Here is a 9006-nt window from a genome sequence, read left to right as displayed (position 1 = left end):
AGCTACTGTTGAGGTGTCGCACTCTGTTGCAGACAGTTACAGGGCTCACTTACTCTTCTTTTCTCTTTAACAATAGGTAATAATCACATGAGAAATAGCAATGCTCGACAGTGCGTGCAAGAGCAGGCATTCACTCGTTTTGATGGGCTGAGAAATTGATTCATCTGTCGGATCGTTGCATGCGCAATGAGCATAGTTAGATTTGATGCTGATAATAGCTTGTTCTCCTTATCATAGTTATTGTGGTTTGTATTATTTTTTTAGCATTTTCCCTTCTTTCTTTCTTTCGGAATTGTGCACATATATAGTGCGTGGTGTTAACGAATAAGCTTTGTATAACTCAACTCTTGTTTGCGTCCTTTTTTTTCGTGCTTCCTCTTTCGAGCTCATTTTTTTTTTGTATAAGACAGTAATGCCATCCATGGGTGCATCTGGGAACCGGAGTGCGATATGTGACACGAACTCTCATCTGTCGTAAGGTCCAGCCCCAGAAAATATCAGCCATTAAAATGCCTTGTCTTCGCGGTATCTACAGCACATTCGCAGCATGAGCTGGAAGAATAGCAGTCTCTGTAAACCCTTCAAGGACGCATACTTCTTGTACAACGGCGAGGTAAACGACTACGACGTCAATAATATTTCACAGTCCCCCCCGCAGTGTAGCCGTGTTTGTGATAGATACCTTCGAGTCGGCAGCCGGTTCAATCCCGGCAACGGTTGTGATTCCGGTGGTGGCGAGATGGTAGAGGACCTCGTGTCGTGCACTTCTACGATGCACTTCAAAGAACACCAGATGTTCGAAACTTCGAGAGCTATCATAATCATGTCATGGTTTTGGACAAAGTTTACAAAGTGAAGCTCCCAGTAAGTAATTATAAGGTATACACACTTACTGTGGTGAACGATAATGAGGTTGACGAATCGCCAAACTCTCTGCAATGGCCAGAAAGCTTTAAACAACCCACATTTATTACGCCTTTCGTCTGGTTCGACGGCTGGTGCGATCCTGCCCTTTGCACTCTTAAAACCACGGGTCGTAACTGTACGGAATCACCAAATACTAACTTTTTCACGACTATAGGCGGTGCATCACTAGACTCTCAGCTCGGGGAAGAGCGCAGCCATGGCACGATATTTGCGTAAACATTACAGCTGACCTGTTAGCGCGTTTGCTCGACATACATGATGCTTTCATAAGAGATTTTCTCGATCACTGGCGTGGCTATTTCCCACCTGTCTTGCGTTTGCTTCTAATCCAACCCTAATCCACCTACTAATTCCAATCTATTATTTTCCACCTACTATCTAATCTACTACCTACTAATTCTAATCCACCTACTAATTCCACCTACTAATCTACCTACTATTTTCCACCTACTAATTCTAATCTAATCCAACCCTAATCCACTACTAATTCTAATCCACTAAATCCAATCTACTATTCTAATCCACCTACCTTGATTCTAATCCAACCCGAACCATTTTTTTACCGCTTAATGTGCGCGACAACGGCAACGTACCCCGACGGTGAAGGCAAACAACTACGCCACCGAAATCGGCTTTTATGAGCTTGCAACAGCTTCCGCTGTAAAAAGAAATATTACGTTTTTTTTATTCAAAGTTCCGAAATTGACTTTGGAAATGGGAAGTTATCAAAATCACGATAAACATAATAAAATTGGTGTGAAAATAAATAAAATGATTTGTTAACTTGTGTAAGAGCGCAATCTTTATAAATAAATAAAATACGGTTCGATTAGTGGTAATCATTCTAAACGTCTCCCATGGCCTCTCCAAATTCCGTGGGCACTGCTTCCTGGTCGTCCATGGCGAAACCCTCCAAGCCATCCGAAGGGACGGTCACATTTTCTTCCTCCTCGGTGTAGGGTGGGGTGGGACGTGGGGTGACGATTCCGGTGCCGTATTTCTTCTTGTCCTGCTGTCGCCACACGTGAAAGAGGTAGGCGACGCAGGCCGTCATCAGTATGATTAGTATACACTTGCCGATGTCACGAATGCAGTCTCGGCTGCGAAGAACCGAGTGAATTTTGATGAAGTCGACAAAAAAAAAATAGGAAACCAGCAGAGCAGAGAACGGTGTTCCTACTTAAATTTTTTTTTTCAGAGGCTTTCCACGATCGAGAAGATGGAAGCCGCGCATTGAAATGATATTGGGACCCATTGCAGCCATAGAGGTAATATACAGTATGTTGACTCTATGATTGTAATATTTTTAAATCCGCATCATGCTAATGTAAGGATGGATGGAAGAACTAAAACTAATCCCGAATGTGGGGCGATTTAGATCATGCAGTGAATTCCAGGTTGACCTCACAGTTACACACTGGCAATGATGAGCGCTGACAGGGACGTAGAGGAAAAAGAGTAACGAAGTTTCTCAATTACACCATATTACCCCCTGGGCATATACGGGGCACTCATACGAAGTATTGAGTGAATTGTGTAGAATTGCTTGTTTATTAGTGGTGAAGACACACAAGATGGTGAAGACTTCTTGTGATTCAATGTTATCCTGTTTATTCATTTCCTGCTCGCGTTCACAGCATATTGGTTCGTATGTTGGACGTTGTTACCATTGATGTCATTAACAATATGCACCTGAATTTTTGAATAACTAATCATCTAGGAACCAAGTTGTGCTAGAAATGACTTCTTCGCAATATCAAAAATGCTAATTAAAACCAAGTGATTCAGCCTACGCGTTTATGTTCAAACTTACTGAAGCAGCTTTAGCTGTGGAATTTTGCCTAAAAAATTGATGTAAAACTAATGCCAACAACCACAACTTATTGCTTTATACCTTTTTTGTGATAAGTTAACTGACCATTCTTAATGTGGGAGATTGAAATGGGCCTTCCTTTTGATTTATCTGAACCACTCAAATATTTTATGTCGTTCTCGCCTCCGTCTATACGTTTAGCAAATTTGAGCCAGACGGCTGACCAGGCCTAAGAGGTCCGTAAAGAGCCAACACGTTTTCCCACATTGCTCAAGCACATTTCTTCAGTGAAATACCTTATTTTTTAAGCTGTCACAGAAATGAGGACTAAATGTTCAGATTTCATTGAGGCAGCGATAAGCATCCTTCTGAGAGTACACTGCTTTTATGCGTGAGATTTAAGCAGTATATCTAAGACAATGTGAAAATTTACACAGTATATATTCCAATAAGCGCATACACAATAAAAGCCTTCTTCTCTAAAGTTTGCATTCTATGTGTTGATTAACCTCCGAAAAACTTGTGGGACCTTTAAGCTTCGCCCTTACGAGTTGATTGCGATAGCGATATTCTCTTCCTAGAGCATGCCATGAAAAATTCAGTGTATGAATTTTTTTCGGACTTGCTAAGCACTTACTACGTGGCCTTCAGATTGCAGTAGCGTGTGTGTTTTTTGTAGTGGGGGACTGGCTTTAAACTGTCGAGTCTTGGAATGCCATGCTCTGACGCTCGATAGCAATTTACGCTTGTACTATGCTATATTACGGCAATAGTTCATGTTGTATTGGGAAGCATGCAAACAGGGCGTGCGTGTTTGTAAGGCATGGAAGTTACTTTCACTGAATTTCCAAGCAGAGGAAGTTGTTTTCACAGTATTCACAGGCAGATGCGTGGCTGTGTGGTGCAACACCAGCTTGCCACGAATTCTAGCCGGGTTTGATCGCCACTCAGGCCAAAATTGTTCATTATTTATTTTACTTGCATATTTCTTGATTTTTTGGTCACGCAAAGATGCTCGATTTTTTTGGTCACACCCAATGACGATGACGCTGAAATTTCTCCGAAATGAGCTTTTAAGCGCTATCGCGTCAATATCGATGTACAATGCTTTGTAGTTCATTTACTCAAACTATGTAGCTCACAATCACGTGGCGCATGTTCTCATATAAGCTGCACAACTATAGCCCATGTGGCGAATTTACTGAATCTAAATGTAACTCAAGCACGATACGCGCATTCCCCTGGAATGTTGTTCTACCACGTAGAATAAATCCTAAATAAATGCCAGCGCCAAATTCTGGGCTCACCGAGCAATGTAGGCTTCGAACTCCGTCGTGCTCATGTATATGCCTTCTTCTTCTTCCTCCTCCTCCTCTTCCTCCTCCCCGTGCTTGCCCTTTTCCCCCTCCTCCTGCTCATCGTCGCCGGAACCTTTTCTCTTCTTCTTGGGCGCCTTCTCTTCCTCACTGCTTTCCTCACCCTCACCCTTTTTCGTCTTTTTCTTTTGCGGTGGCATCTTCTCGGGGGACGACTCTTCCTCCTCTACATCGCCCGACTCGTGGAATGACTCCGAGACCGACGACGATTTCAATGCAGCCGTTTTGGGGGCTGGCTTTGAAGCTGCCTTCGAATCCCCCTTTCCGGCCGCCTTGGACGCTGCTTTCCCTTCGTGGTTCTCGTCTGAACCGCTGGGTTTTGGCTTTCCTGCCATATTGAAGAAAAAAGAGAGCGTATCACCAATCACTTTTGCTGGAGAAGTAGGTTGATTATTCAAGCGTAGTAATTTTGTCATCTTTAGGGCGAACAGCATTAGATGTCTAATCGAATGCAAGAAAAAAGACCGATGGCTTCAACACAAGTAATGCAAAGAATTGTGAATGCGTCTCCCTATGATGACATCATGACGCATTCGGTCATCGAAACTTGAGACATTATCACAATGTCGCCATGACATCGCATGACAACGTTGCCTGGTCAATGGTGGGTCGATCCAGGAGGTCCTGCAAAACCTTGCGAGATGCAGAAAGCTTCAAATGCTTCCGATCACACAGGCTTTGCAAAACCATGACCAGTGCAGAAAGCTGATGGTAGGAGAAGATGACTAGAGGAGACTTTGAAGAAAAAGACGAAGATAGTGTTCCCGTCGCCCCGTTGCCTTGCTCTGTCCGACAGGCTACCGACATCGTACGTGTGGCGCGCTTGAAGCACTACCACTCTCCCGGTGACGTTGATATCTAGATGCGCCGAGACGGCTCTTGTGCCCCCGCGTATTATTCTACAATAGCTTACGCCAGCGAGTCACCCCAAGCAAGTGCATAACGGATCCTGTGACATCCCCAAAGAATGTTACTAGCGAAATGTGTTGTCGCGCCAGTTCAACCTTTTTCTAAAAATCAGACACCATAGTTGAATTGCAGGTCTTCCCACTACCGGTACTTTTGAATTATGAAAGTTTCGAGCACTTAATCAAGTGATTGGTTGAAAAGGCTCATGGTACGAGAGAAACAATTTTATACAGTGACATGCTGCTTTTTCTAACCTGACGATTCTCTCATTACGTTAGAGCACCAAACAGCAAAAACTACACTGTAGCTAATAAATTTTTGGCAATTGTTGCTTTTTATGGTTTATTCGTGAACGTTAACTTGACAATTTAGTCAACTTTTCTTAAATGTTTCCTGAGATGAAGGTAATCTCTTCACTCTGCACAGGTCAAGAGAGCAAAAAAAAATTGTATTGAAAGAATTAACAAGTGGGAGTTATATTTAAGGGGCCCTGAAACAATTTTTCATGCAACCATGAAATGGGTTTACTAAAGAGCTTAATGCCTAACAAATTTAACGCCGCGAAAAATGTAAGAATACGTGTAGTATACGAGTGGAGTTATACAAAGATCATGTGGCATGCTGCAGTCGCATTCTCTCTTCTCTAATCCCGACGAAAGCGCTGGAAGCTAAGCAGGAAGGGATGGAAGTTGCAAAGAAAATACGTCACGGCCACCTCGTGACCCTGATGAATAGTTTTTTTTTTGTTTTTATTCATCGAATACGCGGCTTTTACAGGGTGATCATGCGCGCATCCGTGGGCAAGTTGCGGTATCCTGTGGCAATACCTGTAACTACCGAGCATGCCCCGTTCATATCAGCCAATGGCTGATAGAGGGCCTTCTGCGAGTGATTTTTGAGCGTCTTCCGTCATTTGTCGACATAACAGAAGGTAAGTTTTAGTTGATTTTGAGAATTTATTGTGAGTTCTAGGCTGCGTACTGCGCTGTAATATTTGGCTCACGCGTTCTCGGGAGCCTCTACTACCGATCGGCAGAGTTTTCTGACCATGCTCAAAAAGTCTTGCAGGACCCCTTTAAACCAATTTTTGTGCTCTTTCTTAAAGGCCACCGGTTCACAAAAACAATTGTCGCTTCCTTTCTGACTTCGGGAAGACCCCGCAATGTTCTAGTGCTTATTGTGCTCGACTGCTTACCAATAAGTCGCCGTATTCGAATCCCGGCCATGGCGACCATATTTTCTACGGAGGTGAGTATGTTGGAAGTCCGTGTGCTCAATTTAGGTGCACGTGAAAGAACCTCCGGTAGTCGAAACTTCCGGAACCCTCCTCTCAGGCATCCAGCCTGTTCATATCATGCTTGTGTGACGTAAAACCGCAACAATACTTATAACTTCTCCGGGACCGCGCACAAACCTGGTGGCTTCGGTGCACCAGCGAAGAACTGCCTGAGTGTGTGCTTGGCCCCCCTCTCATGACTGCCTGCTGCGGATGGCGCCATTGAAGCCAACCTTGAGGCCATCCTGGAGGGAGCCTTGGCGAGCTTGCGGCCCGGCTTGCCAGGAAACCTGCGGTACTCTGCTTCCATTTTTATCTTTGACAGACCAGTCAGCGTATTTGCAACCGCCTTCATTGAAGCATATCAGTCGCTTACATACGTGCTTTATATCTATCTATCTATCTATCTATCTATCTATCTATCTATCTATCTATCTATCTATCTATCTATCTATCTATCTATCTATCTATCTATCTATCTATCTATCTATCTATCTATCTATCTATCTATCTATCTATCTATCTATCTATCTATCTATCTATCTATCTATCTATCTATCTATCTATCTATCTATCTATCTATCTATCTATCTATCTATCTATCTATCTATCTATCTATCTATCTATCTATCTATCTATTGTACCAGGCGGGCCACCGCTTAATAAATCGGGATGATCCCACCTCACCTGGCCACCTTGAGAGAGGGCGCGCGCGCGGCGCGGCAGCCATCAATAAACAGTCCCTTGCTAGCTAGCGTCTCGTGTGGTTGTGTCTTTGTTGAGCGCGTAAAGCAGAACATGGTGTCAGAAGTGTAACAGTCGAACCCTGCGCTGAAGATGGACTGCCTACCACCACCCGAGCCACTTGTACTGACAAATACTCCGGCCGACAACTGGAAAAAGTTCCGCCAACGAATCGAACTCTACTTCAAAGCTACTGAGACCAACAAGAAACGGACGCCAGCACAGAAGGCTGCCATCTTTCTACACGTCGCGGGCCCAGAGGCAATTGAAGTGTTTAACACCCTACCTCTATCAGCAGAACAACGAGAGGACTATGACTCGATCGTCAAAGCCTTCGAAGACTACTGCACGCCTCGGTGCAACGAGACATTCGAGAGGTACGTTCTGCGCAGTCGGCAACAACAGGATGGTGAACCTTTCGAACAGTTTTTGCGCGATATTCAGTTGAAAGCACAGACTTGTAATTTTGGCGAACTTAGGGACTCGATGGTGAGGGACCAGATAGTGTGCGGTATCGTCGACAAGAAGCTACGTGCACGCCTGCTTCAGGAGAAGGACTTAACCCTAGAATCAGCTGTAGAAATCTGCAAAGCCGCGGAACTGGCAGCAACGCAGAACCGGGCTCTTGAAAGCGAAGCGAAAGTGCAGAGAGTCGAAAAAATTGCAAACGCTGCCGGACAGTCTCGTACGAGCGGACAACGTCGACGCTGTGGCTACTGTGGCAAGATTCACGGACCAAGACGCTGCCCAGCGTTTGGAAAAACGTGCACGCTGTGCAACAAAAGAAACCATTTTGCAGCTTGCTGCAGGAGTAGACGCGGCGTTCATGAGTTAGGCGTCGCTGCAACAGAAGATGCACTGGAGGAGTCCTCGGACGCTACCGATGAAGACATTCAAGTTCTCACGGTACAAATCAGAAACGTGTCCAAAAATCAGGATTGGACGGTGGCAGGGGACCTTGCCGGGCACCCGACAGAACTGAAAGTGGATACAGGAGCGCAAGCGAACATATTGCCGTACTCGTACTTTCGCAGGATGCGTTTGCCGACCATGGTGCGGCCATCGACCACAGTACTTACTAACTACGAAGGAAGCAAAATACATCATTTGGGCGTTATCAGTCTGCCACTACGTCTAGGAGAGCAGCAAGAGAATATCAGTTTTTTTGTGGTCAAGAGAGGCAAGCAAGTCCTACTCGGATTGAATGCAGCAGAACGTTTCGGGCTGATTTCCCGCGTTCACGATGTATCTTCAAGAAGTGACGTTAGCACCGACTGGGTCACCGAGTTCCCGGAGTTATTCCACGGTCTGGGCTGCATCCGTAGACCATATTCGCTGGCAATGAAGGATGATGCGCGCCCCACGATCATGCCGCCGAGGAAAGTGCCACACGCACTGCGAGCGCCACTTAAGCAGGAGTTGGCCCGGATGGTCTCGCAGGGCATCATATGCAAAATGGAAGAGCCGTCAGACTGGGTGAGTCCACTTGTTCTTATTATGAAGAAGAATGGCCGCATGCGAATATGCCTAGACCCGCGGTACATTAATCGAAGCCTTAAACGCGAGCATTATCAGCTACCCTCACGTGAAGAAATAGAAGCAGAGCTGGCAGGAGCGGTGATGTTCACCAAGCTTGATGCCAATAGCGGGTTTCACCAGATCCCCTTAGACGAAGACACTTCAAAGATCTGCACCTTTAGCACGCCGTTCGGAAGATACCGATTTTTGCGCCTGCCATTTGGTATCGCGTCCGCCCCCGAAGTATTTCAGAAGGCAATGACGGAAGTGTTTGAAAACCTGCCGGGCACACGCGTATATGTCGATGATATTTTAATTTGGGGTGCATCAAAAGAGCAGCATGATCAACGCCTGCGTGCAGCACTGATGGCAGCGAGAAAGGCTGGCCTGACACTGAACAAAGAAAAGTGTCTGTTCGCGAAGGCCGAAGTTAAATTCCTGGG

This window comes from Rhipicephalus microplus, chromosome 9 (genome assembly GCF_043290135.1).
Source record: "Rhipicephalus microplus isolate Deutch F79 chromosome 9, USDA_Rmic, whole genome shotgun sequence".
In the NCBI taxonomy this organism is placed as follows: domain Eukaryota; kingdom Metazoa; phylum Arthropoda; class Arachnida; order Ixodida; family Ixodidae; genus Rhipicephalus; species Rhipicephalus microplus.
Note: the sequence above shows the minus strand (reverse complement) of the source record.